The sequence below is a fragment of the Lissotriton helveticus genome, chromosome 8 (assembly GCF_964261635.1).
Source record: "Lissotriton helveticus chromosome 8, aLisHel1.1, whole genome shotgun sequence".
Classification (NCBI taxonomy): Eukaryota; Metazoa; Chordata; class Amphibia; order Caudata; family Salamandridae; genus Lissotriton; species Lissotriton helveticus.
This window is the reverse complement of record NC_136069.1, coordinates 1,541,773,108-1,541,796,968: the sequence shown is the minus strand read 5'-3', so window position 1 is coordinate 1,541,796,968 and position 23,861 is coordinate 1,541,773,108. Positions and strand designations below refer to the sequence as shown.

The window sequence follows — 23,861 nt, the reverse complement described above, 5'->3', positions numbered from 1 at the left end:
AAGGTGCAACTTTTTGCACAGGACAATAAACACAGAAGATCACATATGAAAGCATTTCATTTCACAGGTGTACTGTTTTTATGCTTTTAGAATAACTTATACCTCTCACCAGCTATTTAGGGTTCTGTATCCTACTCACAAAATTACCTTGCGTGCGACCTCTCTCTTTATACACAAACAACTACTGCTCAGGAAGTAGGAAGGCAGAAGGTGGGGCAGTTTATGCAAATTTATGCTGTCAATGTGCCTTGCAGATTTATGCAGAAATTCTAGATCCTTGCTGGAAACAAGAGAGCAGGCCTTGTTTCAGATCAACTCTCCCTAGCAAGGAACGTCTGAGCACATCCATTCTTTTGCTCTCTAGCCCCTGGCTTGGGACTCACCCTCACTGGCTGAGGAGTGAAGTTCTGCATACCAACGTTGCATAGAAGGTATGTTTGTGATTGGTTTGAGATGGGTGGGAGGTCAAGAGCAGGGTAAAGCAAGTCACCTTCACTTCTAGTCTCCTCTTCTGTGCCTACCTGCTGTTCACTCACTCTGTCTTTGTTTCATTCTCTCCTTCCTCAACACCCCATCTCACTCACTGGCTCTATCATTTGTGCTCTTTCCCCTTGCTCTTAATTTCATAGTGGAAACATCTCTTGAATGGATCATTAGAAAATGAGGTTACATAAAAATAAAAATCTACTTATTGGAAACCAAAAATATCACAAGACTGAATGTAAGCCATTTCTTCAATAAAAGGGATTTTTTAGGCACCCCCCAAAAAACACATAAAACACCACTAGTGCTAGAAGAATATTATACGAGCTTGAAGACAGAATTGGGCAAATTCATTTGCAGTTGAAACTGAAGTTTGGTACTTATTCAGAAATGATATGCACTGCCAATTTTTAGCTGAGATTCTGAAGGAACGCAGAGACAAAATGGACTTAAAGTTTTGTCAGAAGTGGCATTCGAACCCACGCCTCCAGGAGAGACTGCGGCCTTAACGCAGCGCCTTAGACCACTCGGCCATCCTGACCACATGTTGCTTGTTCATCTACATAGTGAGAAAGATAGTGTGAACAAAAAAAACACACATCTTAGGTCATGAGTGGCTATAGCAAGAAAAAAACTCACTGCACTTTTCCAAAAAGACAACCATATAAGCCCATGTGAGGGAAATGATCTGATTTTCTCCCTCAAGAAAATAGAAGATTAAACACAGGTTTGTCAGAAGTGGGATTTGAACCCACGCATCCAGAAGAGACTGCGACCTGAACGCAGCGCCTTAGACCACTCGGCCATCCTGACTTGTATTTGCAGCACCTTCCACAAGCCAGACAGCCATGCAAGTGGGGTACCGAAAAGGCATGCCCTCAATTTATTTATCCCATTATAAGCATTTCCAACAGATCTTTGAACAATCCATACAGAGCAGTACCTATGAAGAACTCTTTAGACCTTTAATGAGTACAAAGAGAAAGTGCTATTCACCAGCCACTTGAACGGCCCGAAGCTGCTTTGAAATTGAGTCAATAGCCACATCTTGGCTGACTAAAGCAAATTCAACAAGGGATCTCAATGTCACAACATAGGGTGGAATTCGCAAATCTAAGCAGCCCCTGATCACTGCCCTGAGGAAATTGCTGTAAGTGTGCTGGAGTCCAGCTGTCTACCAGGTGCTTGGCATTCTTCCAAATTTGTATGGCCTGTCTGGCCAGGGAATACAAGAGAATACAAGAGAATGACTCTTCTAGATGAGCTCTTACATGGGTCATAAGCTCATTTGGTAAGGATTGCACTTTATCAGCAAGACTTTGTACAACAGAAATATATGAGAAACCCAAGCTCTCTTGACTAGACGAGGACAGAATAACGTCCCAGGTGAAGACGAACAGAAGCAACTTCCATCAGATGTTATCCTGATGAAGAAGATTATATCTCCAAAAGTCATTTCAGAAGTGGGATTCGAACCCACGCCTCCAGAGGAGACTGCGGCCTAAACACAGCGCCTTAGACCACTCGGCCATCCAGACAGTGAAGAGTCCTAAGAAATGTATAAAAGTCACTCTGAAATTTCTGCGTCCATGCAAGCTTGAAATAATTTCAACCTTCAAACACAAGGTGCAACTTTTTGCACAGGACAATAAACACAGAAGATCACATATGAAAGACTTTCATTTCACAGGTGTACTGTTTTTATGCTTTTAGAATAACTTATACCTCTCACCAGCTATTTAGGGTTCTGTATCCTACTCACAAAATTACCTTGCCTGCGACCTTTCTCTCTATACACAAACAACTACTGCTCAGGAAGTAGGAAGGCAGAAGGTGGGGCAGTTTATGCAAATTTATGCTGGCAATGTGCCTTGCACATTCATGCAGAATTTCTAGATCCTTGCTGGAAACAAGAGAGCAGGCCTTGTTTCAGATCAACTGTCCCTAGCAAGGAACGTCTGAGCACATCCATTCTTTTGCTCTCTAGCCCCTGGCTTGGGACTCACCCTCACTGGCTGAGGAGTGAAGTTCTGCATACCAACGTTGCATAGAAGGTATGTTTGTGATTGGTTTGAGATGGGTGGGAGGTCAAGAGCAGGGAAAAGCAAGTCACTTTCACTTCTAGTCTCCTCTTCTATGCCTACCTGCCGTTCACTCACTCTGTCTTTGTTTCATTCTCTCCTTCCTCAACACCCCATCTCACTCACTCGCTCTATCATTTGTGCTCTTTCCCCTTGCTCTTCATTTCATAGTGGAAACATCTCTTGAATGGATCATTAGAAAATGAGGTTACATAAAATTAAAAATCTACTTATTGGAAACCAAAAATATCACAAGACTGAATGTAAGCCATTTCTTCAATAAAAGGGATTTTTTAGGCACCCCCCGAAAAACACATAAAACACCACTAGTGCTAGAAGAATATTATAAGAGCTTGAAGACAGAATTGGGCAAATTCATTTGCAGTTGAAACTGAAGTTTGGTACTTATTCAGATATTATATGCACTGCCAATTTTTAGCTGAGATTCTGAAGGAACGCAGAGACAAAATGGACTTAAAGTTTTGTCAGAAGTGGGATTCGAACCCACGCCTCCAGGAGAGACTGCAGCCTTAATGCAGCTCCTTAGACCACTCGGCCATCCTGACCACATGTTGCTTGTCCATCTACATAGTGAGAATGATAGTGTGAACAAAAAAAACACACATCTTAGGCCATAAGTGGATGTAGCAAGAAAAAAACTCACTGCACTTTTCCAAAAAGACAACCATATAAGCCCATGTGAGGGAAATGATCTGATTTTCTCCCTCAAGAAAAAAGAAGATTAAACACAGGATTGTCAGAAGTGGGATTTGAACCCACGCCTCCAGAAGAGACTGCGACCTGAACGCAGCGCCTTAGACCACTCGGCATCCTGACTTACATTTGCAGCACCTTCCACAAGCCAGACAGCCATGCAAGTTTGGTACCGAAAAGGCATGCCCTCAATTTATTTATCCCATTATAAGCATTTCCAACAGATCTTCGAACAATCCATACAGAGCAGTACCTATGAAGAACTCTTTAGACCTTTAAAGCGTACAAAGAGAAAGTGCTATTCACCAGCCACTTGAACGGCCCAAAGCTGCTTTGAAATTGAGTCAACAGCCACATCTTGGCTGACTAAAGCAAATTCAACAAGGGATCTCAATGTCACAACATAGGGTGGAATTCGCAAATCTAAGCAGCCCCTGATCACTGCCCTGAGGAAATTGCTGTAAGTGTGCTGGAGTCCAGCTGTCTACCAGGTGCTTGGCATTCTTCCAAATTTGTATGGCCTGTCTGGCCAGGGAATACAAGAGAATGACTCTTCTAGATGAGCTCTTACATGGGTCCTAAACTCATTTGGTAAGGATTGCACTTTATCAGCAAGACTTTGTACAACAGAAATATATGAGAAACCCAAGCTCTCTTGACTAGACGAGGACAGAATAACGTCCCAGGTGAAGACGAACAGAAGCAACTTCCATCAGATGTTATCCTGATGAAGAAGATTATATCTCCAAAAGTCATGTCAGAAGTGGGATTCGAACCCACGCCTCCAGAGGAGACTGCGGCCTAAACACAGCGCCTTAGACCACTCGGCCATCCTGACAGTGAAGAGTCCTAAGAAATGTATAAAAGTCACTCTGAAATTTCTGCGTCCATGCAAGCTTGAAATAATTTCAACCTTCAAACACAAGGTGCAACTTTTTGCACAGGACAATAAACACAGAAGATCACATATGAAAGCATTTCATTTCACACGTGTACTGTTTTTATGCTTTTAGAATAACTTATACCTCTCACCAGCTATTTAGGGTTCTGTATCCTACTCACAAAATTACCTTGCCTGCGACCTTTCTCTCTATACACAAACAACTACTGCTCAGGAAGTAGGAAGGCAGAAGGTGGGGCAGTTTATGCAAATTTATGCTGGCAATGTGCCTTGCACATTCATGCAGAATTTCTAGATCCTTGCTGGAAACAAGAGAGCAGGCCTTGTTTCAGATCAACTGTCCCTAGCAAGGAACGTCTGAGCACATCCATTCTTTTGCTCTCTAGCCCCTGGCTTGGGACTCACCCTCACTGCCTGAGGAGTGAAGTTCTGCATACCAACGTTGCATAGAAGGTATGTTTGTGATTGGTTTGAGATGGGTGGGAGGTCAAGAGCAGGGAAAAGCAAGTCACTTTCACTTCTAGTCTCCTCTTCTATGCCTACCTGCCGTTCACTCACTCTGTCTTTGTTTCATTCTCTCCTTCCTCAACACCCCATCTCACTCACTCGCTCTATCATTTGTGCTCTTTCCCCTTGCTCTTCATTTCATAGTGGAAACATCTCTTGAATGGATCATTAGAAAATGAGGTTACATAAAATTAAAAATCTACTTATTGGAAACCAAAAATATCACAAGACTGAATGTAAGCCATTTCTTCAATAAAAGGGAGTTTTTTAGGCACCCCCCAAAAAACACATAAAACACCACTAGTGCTAGAAGAATATTATATGAGCTTGAAGACAGAATTGGGCAAATTCATTTGCAGTTGAAACTGAAGTTTGGTACTTATTCAGATATTATATGCACTGCCAATTTTTAGCTGAGATTCTGAAGGAACGCAGAGACAAAATGGACTTAAAGTTTTGTCAGAAGTGGGATTCAAACCCACGCCTCCAGGAGAGACTGCGGCCTTAACGCAGCGCCTTAGACCACTCGGCCATCCTGACCACATGTTGCTCGTCCATCTACATAGTGAGAAATATAGTGTGAACAAAAAAAACACACATCTTAGGCCATAAGTGGCTATAGCAAGAAAAAAACTCACTGCACTTTTCCAAAAAGACAACCATATAAGCCCATGTGAGGGAAATTATCTGATTTTCTCCCTCAAGAAAAATGAAGATTAAACACAGGTTTGTCAGAAGTGGGATTTGAATCCACGCCTCCAGAAGAGACTGCGACCTGAACGCAGTGCCTTAGACCACTCGGCCATCCTGACTTGCATTTGCAGCACCTTCCACAAGCCAGACAGCCATGCAAGTTTGGTACCGAAAAGGCATGCCCTCAATTTATTTATCCCATTATAAGCATTTCCAACAGATCTTCGAACAATCCATACAGAGCAGTACCTATGAAGAACTCTTTAGACCTTTAAAGCGTACAAAGAGAAAGTGCTATTCACCAGCCACTTGAACGGCCCAAAGCTGCTTTGAAATTGAGTCAACAGCCACATCTTGGCTGACTAAAGCAAATTCAACAAGGGATCTCAATGTCACAACATAGGGTGGAATTCGCAAATCTAAGCAGCCCCTGATCACTGCCCTGAGGAAATTGCTGTAAGTGTGCTGGAGTCCAGCTGTCTACCAGGTGCTTGGCATTCTTCCAAATTTGTATGGCCTGTCTGGCCAGGGAATACAAGAGAATGACTCTTCTAGATGAGCTCTTACATGGGTCCTAAGCTCATTTGGTAAGGATTGCACTTTATCAGCAAGACTTTGTACAACAGAAATATATGAGAAACCCAAGCTCTCTTGACTAGACGAGGACGGAATAACGTCCCAGGTGAAGACGAACAGAAGCAACTTCCATCAGATTTTATCCTGATGAAGAAGATTATATCTCCAAAAGTCATGTCAGAAGTGGGATTCGAACCCACGCCTCCAGAGGAGACTGCGGCCTAAACACAGCGCCTTAGACCACTCGGCCATCCTGACAGTGAAGAGTCCTAAGAAATGTATAAAAGTCACTCTGAAATGTCTGCGTCCATGCAAGCTTGAAATAATTTCAACCTTCAAACACAAGGTGCAACTTTTTGCACAGGACAATAAACACAGAAGATCACATATGAAAGCATTTCATTTCACAGGTGAACTGTTTTTATGCTTTTACAATAACTTATACCTCTCACCAGCTATTTAGGGTTCTGTATCCTACTCACAAAATTACCTTGCCTGCGACCTCTCTCTTTATACACAAACAACTACTGCTCAGGAAGTAGGAAGGCAGAAGGTGGGGCAGTTTATGCAAATTTATTCTGGCAATGTGCCTTGCACATTCATGCAGAATTTCTAGATCCTTGCTGGAAACAAGAGAGCAGGCCTTGTTTCAGATCAACTGTCCTAGCAAGGAACGTCTGAGCACATCCATTCTTTTGCTCTCTAGCCCCTGGCTTGGGACTCACCCTGACTGGCTGAGGAGTGAAGTTCTGCATACCAACGTTGCATAGAAGGTATGTTTGTGATTGGCTTGAGATGGGTGGGAGGTCAAGAGCAGGGAAAAGCAAGTCACCTTCACTTCTAGTCTCCTCTTCTATGCCTACCTGCCGTTCACTCACTCTGTCTTTGTTTCATTCTCTCCTTCCTCAACACCCCATCTCACTCACTGGCTCTATCATTTGTGCTCTTTCCCCTTGCTCTTCATTTCATAGTGGAAACATCTCTTGAATGGATCATTAGAAAATGAGGTTACATAAAATAAAAAATCTACTTATTGGAAACCAAAAATATCACAAGACTGAATGTAAGCCATTTCTTCAATAAAAGGGATTTTTTAGGCACCCCCCAAAAAACACATAAAACTCCACTAGTGCTAGAAGAATATTATACGAGCTTGAAGACAGAATTGGGCGAATTCATTTGCAGTTGAAACTGAAGTTTGGTACTTATTCAGATATTATATGCACTGCCAATTTTTAGCTGAGATTCTGAAGGAACGCAGAGACAAAATGGACTTAAAGTTTTGTCAGAAGTGGTATTCAAACCCACGCCTCCAGGAGAGACTGCGGCCTTAATGCAGCACCTTAGACCACTCGGCCATCCTGACCACATGTTGCTTGTTCATCTACATAGTGAGAAAGATAGTGTGAACAAAAAAAACACACATCTTAGGCCATGAGTGGCTATAGCAAGAAAAAAACTCACTGCACTTTTCCAAAAAGACAACCATATAAGCCCATGTGAGGGAAATGATCTGATTTTCTCCCTCAAGAAAAAAGAAGATTAAACACAGGTTTGTCAGAAGTGGGATTTGAACCCACGCCTCCAGAAGAGACTGAGACCTGAATGCAGCGCCTTAGACCACTCGGCCATCCTGACTTGCATTTGCAGCACCTTCCACAAGCCAGACAGCCATGCAAGTGGGGTACCGAAAAGGCATGCCCTCAATTTATTTATCCCATTATAAGCATTTCCAACAGATCTTTGAACAATCCATACAGAGCAGTACCTATGAAGAACTCTTTAGACCTTTAATGAGTACAAAGAGAAAGTGCTATTCACCAGCCACTTGAACGGCCCAAAGCTGCTTTGAAATTGAGTCAATAGCCACATCTTGGCTAACTAAAGCAAATTCAACAAGGGATCTCAATGTCACAACATAGGGTGGAATTCGCAAATCTAAGTAGCCCCTGATCACTGCCCTGAGGAAATTGCTGTAAGTGTGCTGGAGTCCAGTTGTCTACCAGGTGCTTGGCATTCTTCCAAATGTGTATGGCCTGTCTGGCCAGGGAATACAAGAGAATGACTCTTCTAGATGAGCACTTACATGGGTCATAAGCTCATTTGGTAAGGATTGCACTTTATCAGCAAGACTTTGTACAACAGAAATATATGAGAAACTCAAGCTCTCTTGACTAGACGAGGACAGAATAACGTCCCAGGTGAAGACGAACAGAAGCAAATTCCATCAGATGTTATCCTGATGAAGAAGATTATATCTCCAAAAGTCATTTAAGAAGTGGGATTCGAACCCACGCCTCCAGAGGAGACTGCGGCCTAAACACAGCACCTTAGACCACTCGGCCATCCTGACAGTGAAGAGTCCTAAGAAATGTATAAAAGTCACTCAGAAATTTCTGCGTCCATGCAAGCTTGAAATAATTTCAACCTTCAAACACAAGGTGCAACTTTTTGCACAGGACAATATACACAGAAGATCACATATGAAAGCATTTCATTTCACAGGTGTACTGTTTTTATGCTTTTAGAATAACTTATACCTCTCACCAGCTATTTAGGGTTCTGTATCCTACTCACAAAATTACCTTGCCTGCGACCTTTCTCTCTATACACAAACAACTACTGCTCAGGAAGTAGGAAGGCAGAAGGTGGGGCAGTTTATGCAAATTTATGCTGGCAATGTGCCTTGCACATTCATGCAGAATTTCTAGATCCTTGCTGGAAACAAGAGAGCAGGCCTTGTTTCAGATCAACTGTCCCTAGCAAGGAACGTCTGAGCACATCCATTCTTTTGCTCTCTAGCCCCTGGCTTGGGACTCACCCTCACTGGCTGAGGAGTGAAGTTCTGCAAACCAACGTTGCATAGAAGGTATGTTTATGATTGGTTTGAGATGGGTGGGAGGTCAAGAGCAGGGAAAAGCAAGTCACCTTCACTTCTAGTCTCCTCTTCTATGCCTACCTGCCGTTCACTCACTCTGTCTTTGTTTCATTCTCTCCTTCCTCAACACCCCATCTCACTCACTGGCTCTATCATTTGTGCTCTTTCCCCTTGCTCTTCATTTCATAGTGGAAACATCTCTTGAATGGATCATTAGAAAATGAGGTTACATAAAATTGAAAATCTACTTATTGGAAACCAAAAATATCACAAGACTGAATGTAAGCCATTTCTTCAATAAAAGGGATTTTTTAGGCACCCCCAAAAAACACATAAAACACCACTAGTGGTAGAAGAATATTATACGAGCTTGAAGACAGAATTGGGCAAATTCATTTGCAGTTGAAACTGAAGTTTGGTACTTATTCAGATATTATATGCACTGCCAATTTTTAGCTGAGATTCTGAAGGAACGCAGAGACAAAATGGACTTAAAGTTTTGTCAGAAGTAGGATTCGAACCCACGCCTCCAGGAGAGACTGCGGCCTTAACGCAGCACCTTAGACCACTCGGCCATCCTGACCACATGTTGCTTGTTCATCTACATAGTGAGAAAGATAGTGTGAACAAAAAAAACACACATCTTAGGCCATGAGTGGCTATAGCAAGAAAAAAACTCACTGCACTTTTCCAAAAAGACAACCATATAAGCCCATGTGAGGGAAATGATCTGATTTGCTCCCTCAAGAAAAAAGAAGATTAAACACAGGTTTGTCAGAAGTGGGATTTGAACCCACGCCTCCAGAAGAGACTGCGACCTGAACGCAGCGCCTTAGACCACTCGGCCATCCTGACTTGCATTTGCAGCACCTTCCACAAGCCAGACAGCCATGCAAGTGGGGTACCGAAAAGGCATGCCCTCAATTTATTTATCCCATTATAAGCATTTCCAACAGATCTTTGAACAATCCATACAGAGCAGTACCTATGAAGAACTCTTTAGACCTTTAATGAGTACAAAGAGAAAGTGCTATTCACCAGCCACTTGAACGGCGCAAAGCTGCTTTGAAATTGAGTCAACAGCCACATCTTGGCTGACTAAAGCAAATTCAACAAGGGAGCTCAATGTCACAACATAGGGTGGAATACGCAAATCTAAGCAGCCCCTGATCACAGCCCTGAGGACATTGCTGTAAGTGTGCTGGAGTACAGCTGTCTACCAGGTGCTTGGCATTCTTCCAAATTTGCATGGCCTGTCTGGCCAGGGAATACAAGAGCATGACTCTTCTAGATGAGCTCTTACATGGGTCCTAAGCTCAATTGGTAAGGATTGCACTTTATCAGCAAGACTTTGTACAACAGAAATATATGAGAAACCCAGGCTCTCTTGACTAGACGAGGACGGAATAACATCCCAGGTGAAGACGAACAGATGCAACTTCCATCAGATGTTATCCTTATGAAGAAGATTATATCTCCAAAAGTCATTTCAGTAGTGGGATTCGAACCCACGCCTCCAGAGGAGACTGCAGCCTAAACACAGCACCTTAGACCACTCGGCCATCCTGACAGTGGAGAGTCTTAAGAAATGTATAAAAGTCACTCAGAAATTTCTGCATCCATGCAAGCTGGAAATAATTTCAACCTTCAAACACAAGGTGCAACTTTTTGCACAGGACAATAAACACAGAAGATTACATATGAAAGCATTTCATTTCACAGGTGTACTGTTTTTATGCTTTTAGAATAACTTATACCTCTCACCAGCTATTTAGGGTTCTGTATCCTACTCACAAAATTACCTTGCCTGCGACCTCTCTCTTTATACACAAACAACTACTGCTCAGGAAGTAGGAAGGCAGAAGGTGGGGCAGTTTATGCAAATTTATGCTGTCAATGTGCCTTGCAGATTCATGCAGAATTTCTAGATCCTTGCTGGAAACAAGAGAGCAGGCCTTGTTTCAGATCAACTGTCCTAGCAAGGAACGTCTGAGCACATCCATTCTTTTGCTCTCTAGCCCCTGGCTTGGGACTCACCCTCACTGGCTGAGGAGTGAAGTTCTGCATACCAACGTTGCATAGAAGGTATGTTTGTGATTGGTTTGAGATGGGTGGGAGGTCAAGAGCAGGGAAAAGCAAGTCACCTTCACTTCTAGTCTCCTCTTCTATGCCTACCTGCCGTTCACTCACTCTGTCTTTGTTTCATTCTCTCCTTCCTCAACACCCCATCTCACTCACTGGCTCTATCATTTGTGCTCTTTCCCCTTGCTCTTCATTTCATAGTGGAAACATCTCTTGAATGGATCATTAGAAAATGAGGTTACATAAAATTAAAAATCTACTTATTGGAAACCAAAAATATCACAAGACTGAATGTAAGCCATTTCTTCAATAAAAGGGAATTTTTTAGGCACCCCCCAAAAAACACATAAAACACCACTAGTGCTAGAAGAATATTATACGAGCTTGAAGACAGAATTGGGCGAATTCATTTGCAGTTGAAACTGAAGTTTGGTACTTATTCAGATATTATATGCACTGCCAATTTTTAGCTGAGATTCTGAAGGAACGCAGAGACAAAATGGACTTAAAGTTTTGTCAGAAGTGGTATTCGAACCCACACCTCCAGGAGAGACTGCAGCCTTAACGCAGCACCTTAGACCACTCGGCCATCCTGACCACATGTTGCTTGTTCATCTACATAGTGAGAAAGATAGTGTGAACAAAAAAAACACACATCTTAGGCCATGAGTGGCTATAGCAAGAAAAAAACTCACTGCACTTTTCCAAAAAGACAACCATATAAGCCCATGTGAGGGAAATGATCTGATTTTCTCCCTCAAGAAAAAAGAAGATTAAACACAGGTTTGTCAGAAGTGGGATTTGAACCCACACCTCCAGAAGAGACTGCAACCTGAACGCAGCGCCTTAGACCACTCGGCCATCCTGACTTGCATTTGCAGCACCTTCCACAAGCCAGACAGCCATGCAAGTGGGGTACCGAAAAGGCATGCCCTCAATTTATTTATCCCATTATAAGCATTTCCAACAGATCTTTGAACAATCCATACAGAGCAGTACCTATGAAGAACTCTTTAGACCTTTAATGAGTACAAAGAGAAAGTGCTATTCACCAGCCACTTGAACGGCCCAAAGCTGCTTTGAAATTGAGTCAATAGGCACATCTTGGCTGACTAAAGCAAATTCAACAAGGGATCTCAATGTCACAACATAGGGTGGAATTCGCAAATCTAAGTAGCCCCTGATCACTGCCCTGAGGAAATTGCTGTAAGTGTGCTGGAGTCCAGTTGTCTACCAGGTGCTTGGCATTCTTCCAAATGTGTATGGCCTGTCTGGCCGGGGAATACAAGAGAATGACTCTTCTAGATGAGCTCTTACATGGGTCATAAGCTCATTTGGTAAGGATTGCACTTCATCAGCAAGACTTTGTACAACAGAAATATATGAGAAACCCAAGCTCTCTTGACTAGACGAGGACGGAATAACGTCCCAGGTGAAGACGAACAGATGCAACTTCCATCAGATGTTATCCTGATGAAGAAGATTATATCTCCAAAAGTCATTTCAGAAGTGGGATTCGAACCCACGCCTCCTGAGGAAACTGCAGCCTAAACACAGCGCCTTAGTCCACTCGGCCATCCTGACAGTGAAGAGTCCTAAGAAATGTATAAAAGTCACTCAGAAATTTCTGCGTCCATGCAAGCTTGAAATAATTTCAACCTTCAAACACAAGGTGCAACTTTTTGCACAGGACAATAAACACAGAAGATCACATATGAAAGCATTTCATTTCACAGGTGTACTGTTTTTATGCTTTTAGAATAACTTATACCTCTCACCAGCTATTTAGGGTTCTGTATCCTACTCACAAAATTATCTTGCCTGCGACCTCTCTCTTTATACACAAACAACTACTGCTGAGGAAGTAGGAAGGCAGAAGGTGGGGCAGTTTATGCAAATTTATGCTGTCAATGTGCCTTGCAGATTCATGCAGAATTTCTAGATCCTTGCTGGAAACAAGAGAGCAGGCCTTGTTTCAGATCAACTGTCCCTAGCAAGGAACGTCTGAGCACATCCATTCTTTTGCTCTCTAGCCCCTGGCTTGGGACTCACCCTCACTGGCTGAGGAGTGAAGTTCTGCATACCAACGTTGCATAGAAGGTATGTTTGTGATTGGTTTGAGATGGGTGGGAGGTCAAGAGCAGGGAAAAGCAAGTCACCTTCACTTCTAGTCTCCTCTTCTATGCCTACCTGCCGTTCACTCAATCTGTCTTTGTTTCATTCTCTTCTTCCTCAACACCCCATCTCACTGACTGGCTCTATCATTTGTGCTCTTTCCCCTTGCTCTTCATTTCATAGTGGAAACATCTCTTGAATGGATCATTAGAAAATGAGGTTACATAAAATTTAAAATCTACTTATTGGAAACCAAAAATATCACAAGACTGAATGTAAGCCATTTCTTCAATAAAAGGGATTTTTTAGGCACCCCCCAAAAAACACATAAAACACCACTAGTGCTAGAAGAATATTATAAGAGCTTGAAGACAGAATTGGGCAAATTCATTTGCAGTTGAAACTGAAGTTTGGTACTTATTCAGATATTTTATGCACTGCCAATTTTTAGCTGAGATTCTGAAGGAACGCAGAGACAAAATGGACTTAAAGTTTTGTCAGAAGTGGGATTCGAACCCACGCCTCCAGGAGAGACTGCGGCCTTAACGCAGCGCCTTAGACCACTCGGCCATCCTGACCACATGCTGCTTGTCCATCTACATAGTGAGAAAGATAGTGTGAACAAAAAAAACACACATTTTAGGCCATAAGTGGCTATAGCAAGAAAAAAACTCACTGCACTTTTCCAAAAAGACAACCATATAAGCCAATGTGAGGGAAATGATCTGATTTTCTCCCTCAAGAAAAAAGAAGATTAAACACACGTTTGTCAGAAGTGGGATTTGAACCCACGCCTCCAGAAGAGACTGCGACCTGAACACAGCGCCTTAGACCACTCGGCCATCCTGACTTGCATTTGCAGCACCTTCCACAAGCCAGACAGCCATGCAAGTGGGGTACCGAAAAGGCATGCCCTCAATTTATTTATCCCATTATAAGCATTTCCAACAGATCTTTGAACAATCCATACAGAGCAGTACCTATGAAGAACTCTTTAGACCTTTAAAGCGTACAAAGAGAAAGTGCTATTCACCAGCCACTTGAACGGCCCAAAGCTACTTTGAAATTGAGTCAACAGCCACATCTTGGCTGACTAAAGCAAATTCAACAAGGGAGCTCAATGTCACAACATAGGGTGGAATACGCAAATCTAAGCAGCCCCTGATCACAGCCCTAAGGACATTGCTGTAAGTGTGCTGGAGTACAGCTGTCTACCAGGTGCTTGGCATTCTTCCAAATTTGCATGGCCTGTCTGGCCAGGGAATACAAGAGCATGACTCTTCTAGATGAGCTCTTACATGGGTCCTAAGCTCATTTGGTAAGGATTGCACTTTATCAGCAAGACTTTGTACAACAGAAATATATGAGAAACCCAAGCTCTCTTGACTAGACGAGGACGGAATAACGTCCCAGGTGAAGACGAACAGATGCAACTTCCATCAGATGTTATCCTGATGAAGAAGATTATATCTCCAAAAGTCATTTCAGAAGTGGGATTCGAACCCACGCCTCCTGAGGAGACTGCAGCCTAAACACAGCGCCTTAGTCCACTCGGCCATCCTGACAGTGAAGAGTCCTAAGAAATGTATAAAAGTCACTCAGAAATTTCTGCGTCCATGCAAGCTTGAAATAATTTCAACCTTCAAACACAAGGTGCAACTTTTTGCACAGGACAATAAACACAGAAGATCACATATGAAAGCATTTCATTTCACAGGTGTACTGTTTTTATGCTTTTAGAATAACTTATACCTCTCACCAGCTATTTAGGGTTCTGTATCCTACTCACAAAATTATCTTGCCTGCGACCTCTCTCTTTATACACAAACAACTACTGCTGAGGAAGTAGGAAGGCAGAAGGTGGGGCAGTTTATGCAAATTTATGCTGTCAATGTGCCTTGCAGATTCATGCAGAATTTCTAGATCCTTGCTGGAAACAAGAGAGCAGGCCTTGTTTCAGATCAACTGTCCCTAGCAAGGAACGTCTGAGCACATCCATTCTTTTGCTCTCTAGCCCCTGGCTTGGGACTCACCCTCACTGGCTGAGGAGTGAAGTTCTACATACCAACGTTGCATAGAAGGTATGTTTGTGATTGGTTTGAGATGGGTGGGAGGTCAAGAGCAGGGAAAAGCAAGTCACCTTCACTTCTAGTCTCCTCTTCTATGCCTACCTGCCGTTCACTCACTCTGTCTTTGTTTCATTCTCTCCTTCCTCAACACCCCATCTCACTGACTGGCTCTATCATTTGTGCTCTTTCCCCTTGCTCTTCATTTCATAGTGGAAACATCTCTTGAATGGATCATTCGAAAATGAGGTTACATAAAATTAAAAATCTACTTATTGGAAACCAAAAATATCACAAGACTGAATGTAAGCCATTTCTTCAATAAAAGGGATTTTTTACGCACCCCCCAAAAAACACATAAAACACCACTAGTGCTAGAAGAATATTATACGAGCTTGAAGACAGAATTGGGCAAATTCATTTGCAGTTGAAACTGAAGTTTGATACTTATTCAGATATTATATGCACTTCCAATTTTTAGCTGAGATTCTGAAGGAACGCAGAGACAAAATAGACTTAAAGTTTTGTCAGAAGTGGGATTCGAACCCACGCCTCCAGGAGAGACTGCAGCCTTAACGCAGCGCCTTAGACCACTCGGCCATCCTGACCACATGTTGCTTGCTCATCTACATAGTGAGAAAGATAGTGTGAACAAAAAAAACACACATCTTAGGCCATGAGTGGCTATAGCAAGAAAAAAACTAACTGCACTTTTCCAAAAAGACAACCATATAAGCCCATGTGAGGGAAATGATCTGATTTTCTCCCTCAAGAAAAAAGAAGATTAAACACATGTTTGTCAGAAGTGGGATTTGAACCCACGCCTCCAGAAGAGACTGCGACCTGAACGCAGCGCTTTAGACCACTCGGCCATCCTGACTTGCATTTGCAGCACCTTCCACAAGCCAGACAGCCATGCAAGTGGGGTACCGAAAAGGCATGCCCTCAATTTATTTATCCCATTATAAGCATTTCCAACAGATCTTTGAACAATCCATACAGAGCAGTACCTATGAAGAACTCTTTAGACCTTTAATGAGTACAAAGAGAAAGTGCTATTCACCAGCCACTTGAACGGCCCAAAGCTGCTTTGAAATTGAGTCAATAGCCACATCTTGGCTGACTAAAGCAAATTCAACAAGGGATCTCAATGTCACAACATAGGGTGGAATTCGCAAATCTAAGCAGCCCCTGATCACTGCCCTGAGGAAATTGCTGTAAGTGTGCTGGAGTCCAGCTGTCTACCAGGTGCTTGGCATTCTTCCAAATTTGTATGGCCTGTCTGGCCAGGGAATACAAGAGAATGACTCTTCTAGATGAGCTCTTACATGGGTCATAAGCTCATTTGGTAAGGATTGCACTTTATCAGCAAGACTTTGTACAACAGAAATATATGAGAAACCCAAGCTCTCTTGACTAGACGAGGACGGAATAACGTCCCAGGTGAAGACGAACAGATGCAACTTCCATCAGATGTTATCCTGATGAAGAAGATTATATCTCCAAAAGTAATTTCAGAAGTGGGATTCGAACCCACGCCTCCAGAGGAGACTGCAGCCTAAACACAGCGCCTTAGTCCACTCGGCCATCCTGACAGTGAAGAGTCCTAAGAAATGTATAAAAGTCACTCAGAAATTTCTGCGTCCATGCAAGCTTGAAATAATTTCAACCTTCAAACACAAGGTGCAACTTTTTGCACAGGACAATAAACACAGAAGATCACATATGAAAGCATTTCATTTCACAGGTGTACTGTTTTTATGCTTTTAGAATAACTTATACCTCTCACCAGCTATTTAGGGTTCTGTATCCTACTCACAAAATTATCTTGCCTGCGACCTCTCTCTTTATACACAAACAACTACTGCTCAGGAAGTAGGAAGGCAGAAGGTGGGGCAGTTTATGCAAATTTATGCTGTCAATGTGCCTTGCAGATTCATGCAGAATTTCTAGATCCTTGCTGGAAACAAGAGAGCAGGCCTTGTTTCAGATCAACTGTCCCTAGCAAGGAACGTCTGAGCACATCCATTCTTTTGCTCTCTAGCCCCTGGCTTGGGACTCACCCTCACTGGCTGAGGAGTGAAGTTCTGCATACCAACATTGCATAGAAGGTATGTTTGTGATTGGTTTGAGATGGGTGGGAGGTCAAGAGCAGGGAAAAGCAAGTCACCTTCACTTCTAGTCTCCTCTTCTATGCCTACCTGCCGTTCACTCACTCTGTCTTTGTTTCATTCTCTCCTTCCTCAACACCCCATCTCACTGACTGGCTCTATCATTTGTGCTCTTTCCCCTTGCTCTTCATTTCATAGTGGAAACATCTCTTGAATGGATCATTAGAAAATGAGGTTACATAAAATTAAAAATCTACTTATTGGAAACCAAAAATATCACAAGACTGAATGTAAGCCATTTCTTCAATAAAAGGGATTTTTTAGGCACCCCCCAAAAAACACATAAAACACCACTAGTGCTAGAAGAATATTATACGAGCTTGAAGACAGAATTGGGCAAATTCATTTGCAGTTGAAACTGAAGTTTGGTACTTATTCAGATATTATATGCACTGCCAATTTTTAGCTGAGATTCTGAAGGAACGCAGAGACAAAATGGACTTAAAGTTTTGTCAGAAGTGGGATTCGAACCCACACCTCCAGGAGAGTCTGCGGCTTTAACGCAGCGCCTTAGACCACTCGGCCATCCTGACCACATGTTGCTTGTTCATCTACATAGTGAGAAAGATAGTGTGAACAAAAAAAACACACATCTTAGGCCATGAGTGGCTATAGCAAGAAAAAAACTCACTGCACTTTTCCAAAAAGACAACCATATAAGCCCATGTGAGGGAAATGATCTGATTTTCTCCCTCAAGAAAAAAGAAGATTAAACACATGTTTGTCAGAAGTGGGATTTGAACCCACGCCTCCAGTAGAGACTGCGACCTGAACGCAGTGCCTTAGACTACTCGGCCATCCTGACTTGCATTTGCAGAACCTTCCACAAGCCAGACAGCCATGCAAGTGGGGTACCGAAAAGGCATGCCCTCAATTTATTTATCCCATTATAAGCATTTCCAACAGATCTTTGAACAATCCATACAGAGCAGTACCTATGAAGAACTCTTTAGACCTTTAATGAGTACAAAGAGAAAGTGCTATTCACCAGCCACTTGAACGGCCCAAAGCTGCTTTGAAATTGAGTCAATAGCCACATCTTGGCTGACTAAAGCAAATTCAACAAGGGATCTCAATGTCACAATATAGGGTGGAATTCGCAAATCTAAGCAGCCCCTGATCACTGCCCTGAGGAAATTGCTGTAAGTGTGCTGGAGTCCAGCTGTCTACCAGGTGCTTGGCATTCTTCCAAATTTGTATGGCCTGTCTGGCCAGGGAATACAAGAGAATGACTCTTCTAGATGAGCTCTTACATGGGTCATAAGCTCATTTGGTAAGGATTGCACTTTATCAGCAAGACTTTGTACAACAGAAATATATGAGAAACCCAAGCTCTCTTGACTAGACGAGGACAGAATAACGTCCCAGGTGAAGACGAACAGAAGCAACTTCCATCAGATGTTATCCTGATGAAGAAGATTATATCTCCAAAAGTAATTTCAGAAGTGGGATTCGAACCCACGCCTCCAGAGGAGACTGTGGCCTAAACACAGCGCCTTAGACCACTCGGCCATCCTGACAGTGAAAAGTCCTAAGAAATGTATAAAAGTCACTCAGAAATTTCTGCGTCCATGCAAGCTTGAAATAATTTCAACCTTCAAACACAAGGTGCAACTTTTTGCACAGGACAATAAACACAGAAGATCACATATGAAAGCATTTCATTTCACAGGTGTACTGTTTTTATGCTTTTAGAATAACTTATACCTCTCACCAGCTATTTAGGGTTCTGTATCCTACTCACAAAATTACCTTGCCTGCGACCTTTCTCTCTATACACAAACAACTACTGCTCAGGAAGTAGGAAGGCAGAATGTGGGGCAGTTTATGCAAATTTATGCTGTCAATGTGCCTTGCACATTAATGCAGAATTTCTAGATCTTTGCTGGAAACAAGAGAGCAGGCCTTGTTTCAGATCAACTGTCCCTAGCAAGGAACGTCTAAGCACATCCATTCTTTTGCTCTCTAGCCCCTGGCTTGGAACTCACACTCACTGGCTGAGGAGTGAAGTTCTGCATACCAACGTTGCATAGAAGGTATGTTTGTGATTGGTTTGAGATGGGTGGGAGGTCAAGAGCAGGGAAAAGCAAGTCACTTTCACTTCTAGTCTCCTCTTCTATGCCTACCTGCCGTTCACTCACTCTGTCTTTGTTTCATTCTCTCCTTCCTCAACACCCCATCTCACTCACTCACTCTATCATTTGTGCTCTTTCCCCTTGCTCTTCATTTCATAGTGGAAACATCTCTTGAATGGATCATTAGAAAATGAGGTTACATAAAATTAAAAATCTACTTATTGGAAACCAAAAATATCACAAGACTGAATGTAAGCCATTTCTTCAATAAAAGGGATTTTTTAGGCACCCCCCAAAAAACACATAAAACACCACTAGTGCTAGAAGAATATTATAAGAGCTTGAAGACAGAATTGGGCAAATTCATTTGCAGTTGAAACTGAAGTTTGGTACTTATTCAGATATTATATGCACTGCCAATTTTTAGCTGAGATTCTGAAGGAACGCAGAGACAAAATGGACTTACAGTTTTGTCAGAAGTGGGATTCGAACCCACGCCTCCAGGAGAGTCTGCAGCCTTAACGCAGCGCCTTAGACCACTCGGCCATCCTGACCACATGTTGCTTGTCCATCTACATAGTGAGAAAGATAGTGTGAACAAAAAAAACACACATCTTAGGCCATAAGTGGCTATAGCAAGAAAAAAACTCACTGCACTTTTCCAAAAAGACAACCATATAAGCCCATGTGAGGGAAATGATCTGATTTTCTCCCTCAAGAAAAAAGAAGATTAAACACAGGTTTGTCAGAAGTGGGATTTGAACCCACACCTCCAGAAGAGACTGCGACCTGAACGCAGAGCCTTAGACCACTTGGCCATCCTGACTTGCATTTGCAGCACCTTCCACAAGCCAGACAGCCATGCAAGTTTGGTACCGAAAAGGCATGCCCTCAATTTATTTATCCCATTATAATCATTTCCAACAGATCTTTGAACAATCCATACAGAGCAGTACCTATGAAGAACTCTTTAGGTCTTTAAAGCGTACAAAGAGAAAGTGCTATTCACCAGCCACTTGAACGGCCCAAAGCTGCTTTGAAATTGAGTCAACAGCCACATCTTGGCTGACTAAAGCAAATTCAACAAGGGAGCTCAATGTCACAACATAGGGTGGAATACGCAAATCTAAGCAGCCCCTGATCACAGCCCTGAGGACATTGCTGTAAGTGTGCTGGAGTACAGCTGTCTACCAGGTGCTTGGCATTCTTCCAAATTTGCATGGCCTGTCTGGCCAGGGAATACAAGAGCATGACTCTTCTAGATGAGCTCTTACATGGGTCCTAAGCTCATTTGGTAAGGATTGCACTTTATCAGCAAGACTTTGTACAACAGAAATATATGAGAAACCCAAGCTCTCTTGACTAGACGAGGACGGAATAACGTCCCTGGTGAAGACGAACAGATGCAACTTCCATCAGATGTTATCCTGATGTAGAAGATTATATCTCCAAAAGTCATTTCAGAAGTGGGATTCGAACCCACGCCTCCAGAGGAGACTGCAGCCCAAACACAGCGCCTTAGACCACTCGGCCATCCTGACAGTGAAGAGTCCTAAGAAATGTATAAAAGTCACTCAGAAATTTCTGTGTCCATGCAAGCTTGAAATAATTTCAACCTTCAAACACAAGGTGCAACTTTTTGCACAGGACAATAAACACAGAAGATCACATATGAAAGCATTTCATTTCACATGTGTACTGTTTTTATGCTTTTAGAATAACTTATACCTCTCACCAGCTATTTAGGGTTCTGTATCCTACTCACAAAATTATCTTGCCTGCGACTTCTCTCTTTATACACAAACAACTACTGCTCAGGAAGTAGGAAGGCAGAAGGTGGGGCAGTTTATGCAAATTTATGCTGTCAATGTGCCTTGCAGATTCATGCAGAATTTCTAGATCCTTGCTGGAAACAAGAGAGAAGGCCTTGTTTCAGATCAACTGTCCCTAGCAAGGAACGTCTGAGCACATCCATTCTTTTGCTCTCTAGCCCCTGGCTTGGGACTCACCCTCACTGGCTGAGGAGTGAAGTTCTGCATACCAACGTTGCATAGAAGGTATGTTTGTGATTGGTTTGAGATGGGTGGGAGGTCAAGAGCAGGGAAAAGCAAGTCACCTTCACTTCTAGTCTCCTCTTCTATGCCTACCTGCCGTTCACTCACTCTGTCTTTGTTTCATTCTCTCCTTCCTCAACACCCCATCTCACTCACTGGCTCTATCATTTGTGCTCTTTCCCCTTGCTCTTCATTTCATAGTGGAAACATCTCTTGAATGGATCATTAGAAAATGAGGTTACATAAAATTAAAAATCTACTTATTGGAAACCAAAAATATCACAAGACTGAATGTAAGCCATTTCTTCAATAAAAGGGATTTTTTAGGCACCCCCCAAAAAACACAAAAAACACCACTAGTGCTAGAAGAATATTATACGAGCTTGAAGACAGAATTGGGCAAATTCATTTGCAGTTGAAACTGAAGTTTGGTACTTATTCAGATATTATATGCACTGCCAATTTTTAGCTGAGATTCTGAAGGAACGCAGAGACAAAATGGACTTAAAGTTTTGTCAGAAGTGGGATTCGAACCCACGCCTCCAGGAGAGACTGCGGCCTTAACGCAGCGCCTTAGACCACTCGGCCATCCTGACCACATGTTGCTTGTCCATCTACATAGTGAGAAAGATAGTGTGAACAAAAAAAACACACATCTTAGGCCATAAGTGGCTATAGCAAGAAAAAAACTCACTGCACTTTTCAAAAAAGACAACCATATAAGCCCATGTGAGGGAAATGATCTGATTTTCTCCCTCAAGAAAAAAGAAGATTAAACACAGGTTTGTCAGAAGTGGGATTTGAACCCACGCCTCCAGAAGAGACTGCGTCCTGAACGCAGCGCCTTAGACCACTCAGCCATCCTGACTTGCATTTGCAGCACCTTCCACAAGCCAGACAGCCATGCAAGTTTGGTACCGAAAAGGCATGCCCTCAATTTATTTATCCCATTATAAGCATTTCCAACAGATCTTTGAACAATCCATACAGAGCAGTACCTATGAAGAACTCTTTAGACCTTTAAAGCGTACAAAGAGAAAGTGCTATTCACCAGCCACTTGAACGGCCCAAAGCTGCTTTGAAATTGAGTCAACAGCCACATCTTGGCTGACTAAAGCAAATTCAACAAGGGAGCTCAATGTCACAAAATAGGGTGGAATACGCAAATCTAAGCAGCCCCTGATCACAGCCCTGAGGACATTGCTGTAAGTGTGCTGGAGTACAGCTGTCTACCAGGTGCTTGGCATTCTTCCAAATTTGCATGGCCTGTCTGGCCAGGGAATACAAGAGCGTGACTCTTCTAGATGAGCTCTTACATGGGTCCTAAGCTCATTTGGTAAGGATTGCACTTTATCAGCAAGACTTTGTACAACAGAAATATATGAGAAACCCAAGCTCTCTTGACTAGACGAGGACGGAATAACGTCCCAGGTGAAGACGAACAGATGCAACTTCCATCAGATGTTATCCTGATGAAGAAGATTATATCTCCAAAAGTCATGTCAGAAGTGGGATTCGAACCCACGCCTCCAGAGGAGACTGCGGCCTAAACACAGCGCCTTAGACCACTCGGCCATCCTGACAGTAGAGAGTCCTAAGAAATGTATAAAAGTCACTCAGAAATTTCTGCGTCCATGCAAGTTTGAAATAATTTCAACCTTCAAACACAAGGTGCAACTTTTTGCACAGGACAATAAACACAGAAGATCACATATGAAAGCATTTCATTTCACAGGTGTACTGTTTTTATGCTTTTAGAATAACTTATACCTCTCACCAGCTATTTAGGGTTCTGTATCCTACTCACAAAATTACCTTGCCTGCGACCTCTCTCTTTATACACAAACAACTACTGCTCAGGAAGTAGGAAGGCAGAAGGTGGGGCAGTTTATGCAAATTTATGCTGTCAATGTGCCTTGCAGATTCATGCAGAATTTCTAGATCCTTGCTGGAAACAAGAGAGCAGGCCTTGTTTCAGATCAACTGTCCCTAGCAAGGAACGTCTGAGCACATCCATTCTTTTGCTCTCTAGCCCCTGGCTTGGGACTCACCCTCACTGGCTGAGGAGTGAAGTTCTGCATTCCAACGTTGAATAGAAGGTATGTTTGTGATTGGTTTGAGATGGGTGGGAGGTCAAGAGCAGGGAAAAGCAAGTCACCTTCACTTCTAGTCTCCTCTTCTATGCCTACCTGCCGTTCACTCACTCTGTCTTTGTTTCATTCTCTCCTTCCTCAACACCCCATCTCACTCACTGGCTCTATCATTTGTGCTCTTTCCCCTTGCTCTTCATTTCATAGTGGAAACATCTCTTGAATGGATCATTAGAAAATGAGGTTACATAAAATTAAAAATCTACTTATTGGAAACCAAAAATATCACAAGACTGAATGTAAGCCATTTCTTCAATAAAAGGGATATTTTAGGCACCCCCCAAAAAACACATAAAACACCACTAGTGCTAGAAG

General features: G+C 42.6%; 23 non-coding genes across 23 annotated transcripts; all 23 read right to left on the bottom strand.

The window, feature by feature from the left end:
- Window positions 1-941: 941 nt before the first annotated feature.
- On the bottom strand, window positions 942-1,024 carry TRNAL-AAG (transfer RNA leucine (anticodon AAG)). Its single transcript has one exon. It is a non-coding gene; the product is annotated as a tRNA-Leu (tRNA).
- Window positions 1,025-1,213: 189 nt separating this feature from the next.
- Window positions 1,214-1,296, bottom strand: TRNAL-CAG (transfer RNA leucine (anticodon CAG)). Its single transcript has one exon. It is a non-coding gene; the product is annotated as a tRNA-Leu (tRNA).
- Window positions 1,297-1,938: 642 nt separating this feature from the next.
- On the bottom strand, window positions 1,939-2,027 carry TRNAL-UAG (transfer RNA leucine (anticodon UAG)). The gene has a single exon. It is a non-coding gene; the product is annotated as a tRNA-Leu (tRNA).
- Window positions 2,028-3,047: 1,020 nt separating this feature from the next.
- Window positions 3,048-3,130, bottom strand: TRNAL-AAG (transfer RNA leucine (anticodon AAG)). The gene has a single exon. It is a non-coding gene; the product is annotated as a tRNA-Leu (tRNA).
- Window positions 3,131-4,033: 903 nt separating this feature from the next.
- TRNAL-UAG (transfer RNA leucine (anticodon UAG)) lies at window positions 4,034-4,116 on the bottom strand. The gene has a single exon. It is a non-coding gene; the product is annotated as a tRNA-Leu (tRNA).
- Window positions 4,117-5,143: 1,027 nt separating this feature from the next.
- TRNAL-AAG (transfer RNA leucine (anticodon AAG)) lies at window positions 5,144-5,226 on the bottom strand. Its single transcript has one exon. It is a non-coding gene; the product is annotated as a tRNA-Leu (tRNA).
- A 904-nt stretch (window positions 5,227-6,130) lies between these two features.
- TRNAL-UAG (transfer RNA leucine (anticodon UAG)) lies at window positions 6,131-6,213 on the bottom strand. Its single transcript has one exon. It is a non-coding gene; the product is annotated as a tRNA-Leu (tRNA).
- A 2,007-nt stretch (window positions 6,214-8,220) lies between these two features.
- TRNAL-UAG (transfer RNA leucine (anticodon UAG)) lies at window positions 8,221-8,308 on the bottom strand. The gene has a single exon. It is a non-coding gene; the product is annotated as a tRNA-Leu (tRNA).
- Window positions 8,309-9,333: 1,025 nt separating this feature from the next.
- Window positions 9,334-9,416, bottom strand: TRNAL-AAG (transfer RNA leucine (anticodon AAG)). The gene has a single exon. It is a non-coding gene; the product is annotated as a tRNA-Leu (tRNA).
- A 189-nt stretch (window positions 9,417-9,605) lies between these two features.
- On the bottom strand, window positions 9,606-9,688 carry TRNAL-CAG (transfer RNA leucine (anticodon CAG)). Its single transcript has one exon. It is a non-coding gene; the product is annotated as a tRNA-Leu (tRNA).
- Window positions 9,689-11,701: 2,013 nt separating this feature from the next.
- On the bottom strand, window positions 11,702-11,784 carry TRNAL-CAG (transfer RNA leucine (anticodon CAG)). Its single transcript has one exon. It is a non-coding gene; the product is annotated as a tRNA-Leu (tRNA).
- A 1,741-nt stretch (window positions 11,785-13,525) lies between these two features.
- TRNAL-AAG (transfer RNA leucine (anticodon AAG)) lies at window positions 13,526-13,608 on the bottom strand. Its single transcript has one exon. It is a non-coding gene; the product is annotated as a tRNA-Leu (tRNA).
- Window positions 13,609-13,797: 189 nt separating this feature from the next.
- Window positions 13,798-13,880, bottom strand: TRNAL-CAG (transfer RNA leucine (anticodon CAG)). The gene has a single exon. It is a non-coding gene; the product is annotated as a tRNA-Leu (tRNA).
- A 1,741-nt stretch (window positions 13,881-15,621) lies between these two features.
- TRNAL-AAG (transfer RNA leucine (anticodon AAG)) lies at window positions 15,622-15,704 on the bottom strand. Its single transcript has one exon. It is a non-coding gene; the product is annotated as a tRNA-Leu (tRNA).
- Window positions 15,705-15,893: 189 nt separating this feature from the next.
- Window positions 15,894-15,976, bottom strand: TRNAL-CAG (transfer RNA leucine (anticodon CAG)). The gene has a single exon. It is a non-coding gene; the product is annotated as a tRNA-Leu (tRNA).
- Window positions 15,977-17,717: 1,741 nt separating this feature from the next.
- On the bottom strand, window positions 17,718-17,800 carry TRNAF-AAA (transfer RNA phenylalanine (anticodon AAA)). Its single transcript has one exon. It is a non-coding gene; the product is annotated as a tRNA-Phe (tRNA).
- Window positions 17,801-18,704: 904 nt separating this feature from the next.
- TRNAL-UAG (transfer RNA leucine (anticodon UAG)) lies at window positions 18,705-18,787 on the bottom strand. The gene has a single exon. It is a non-coding gene; the product is annotated as a tRNA-Leu (tRNA).
- A 1,026-nt stretch (window positions 18,788-19,813) lies between these two features.
- On the bottom strand, window positions 19,814-19,896 carry TRNAL-AAG (transfer RNA leucine (anticodon AAG)). Its single transcript has one exon. It is a non-coding gene; the product is annotated as a tRNA-Leu (tRNA).
- A 189-nt stretch (window positions 19,897-20,085) lies between these two features.
- Window positions 20,086-20,168, bottom strand: TRNAL-CAG (transfer RNA leucine (anticodon CAG)). The gene has a single exon. It is a non-coding gene; the product is annotated as a tRNA-Leu (tRNA).
- Window positions 20,169-20,800: 632 nt separating this feature from the next.
- TRNAP-UGG (transfer RNA proline (anticodon UGG)) lies at window positions 20,801-20,883 on the bottom strand. Its single transcript has one exon. It is a non-coding gene; the product is annotated as a tRNA-Pro (tRNA).
- A 1,026-nt stretch (window positions 20,884-21,909) lies between these two features.
- Window positions 21,910-21,992, bottom strand: TRNAL-AAG (transfer RNA leucine (anticodon AAG)). Its single transcript has one exon. It is a non-coding gene; the product is annotated as a tRNA-Leu (tRNA).
- Window positions 21,993-22,181: 189 nt separating this feature from the next.
- On the bottom strand, window positions 22,182-22,264 carry TRNAL-CAG (transfer RNA leucine (anticodon CAG)). The gene has a single exon. It is a non-coding gene; the product is annotated as a tRNA-Leu (tRNA).
- Window positions 22,265-22,896: 632 nt separating this feature from the next.
- On the bottom strand, window positions 22,897-22,979 carry TRNAL-UAG (transfer RNA leucine (anticodon UAG)). Its single transcript has one exon. It is a non-coding gene; the product is annotated as a tRNA-Leu (tRNA).
- Window positions 22,980-23,861: the final 882 nt, after the last annotated feature.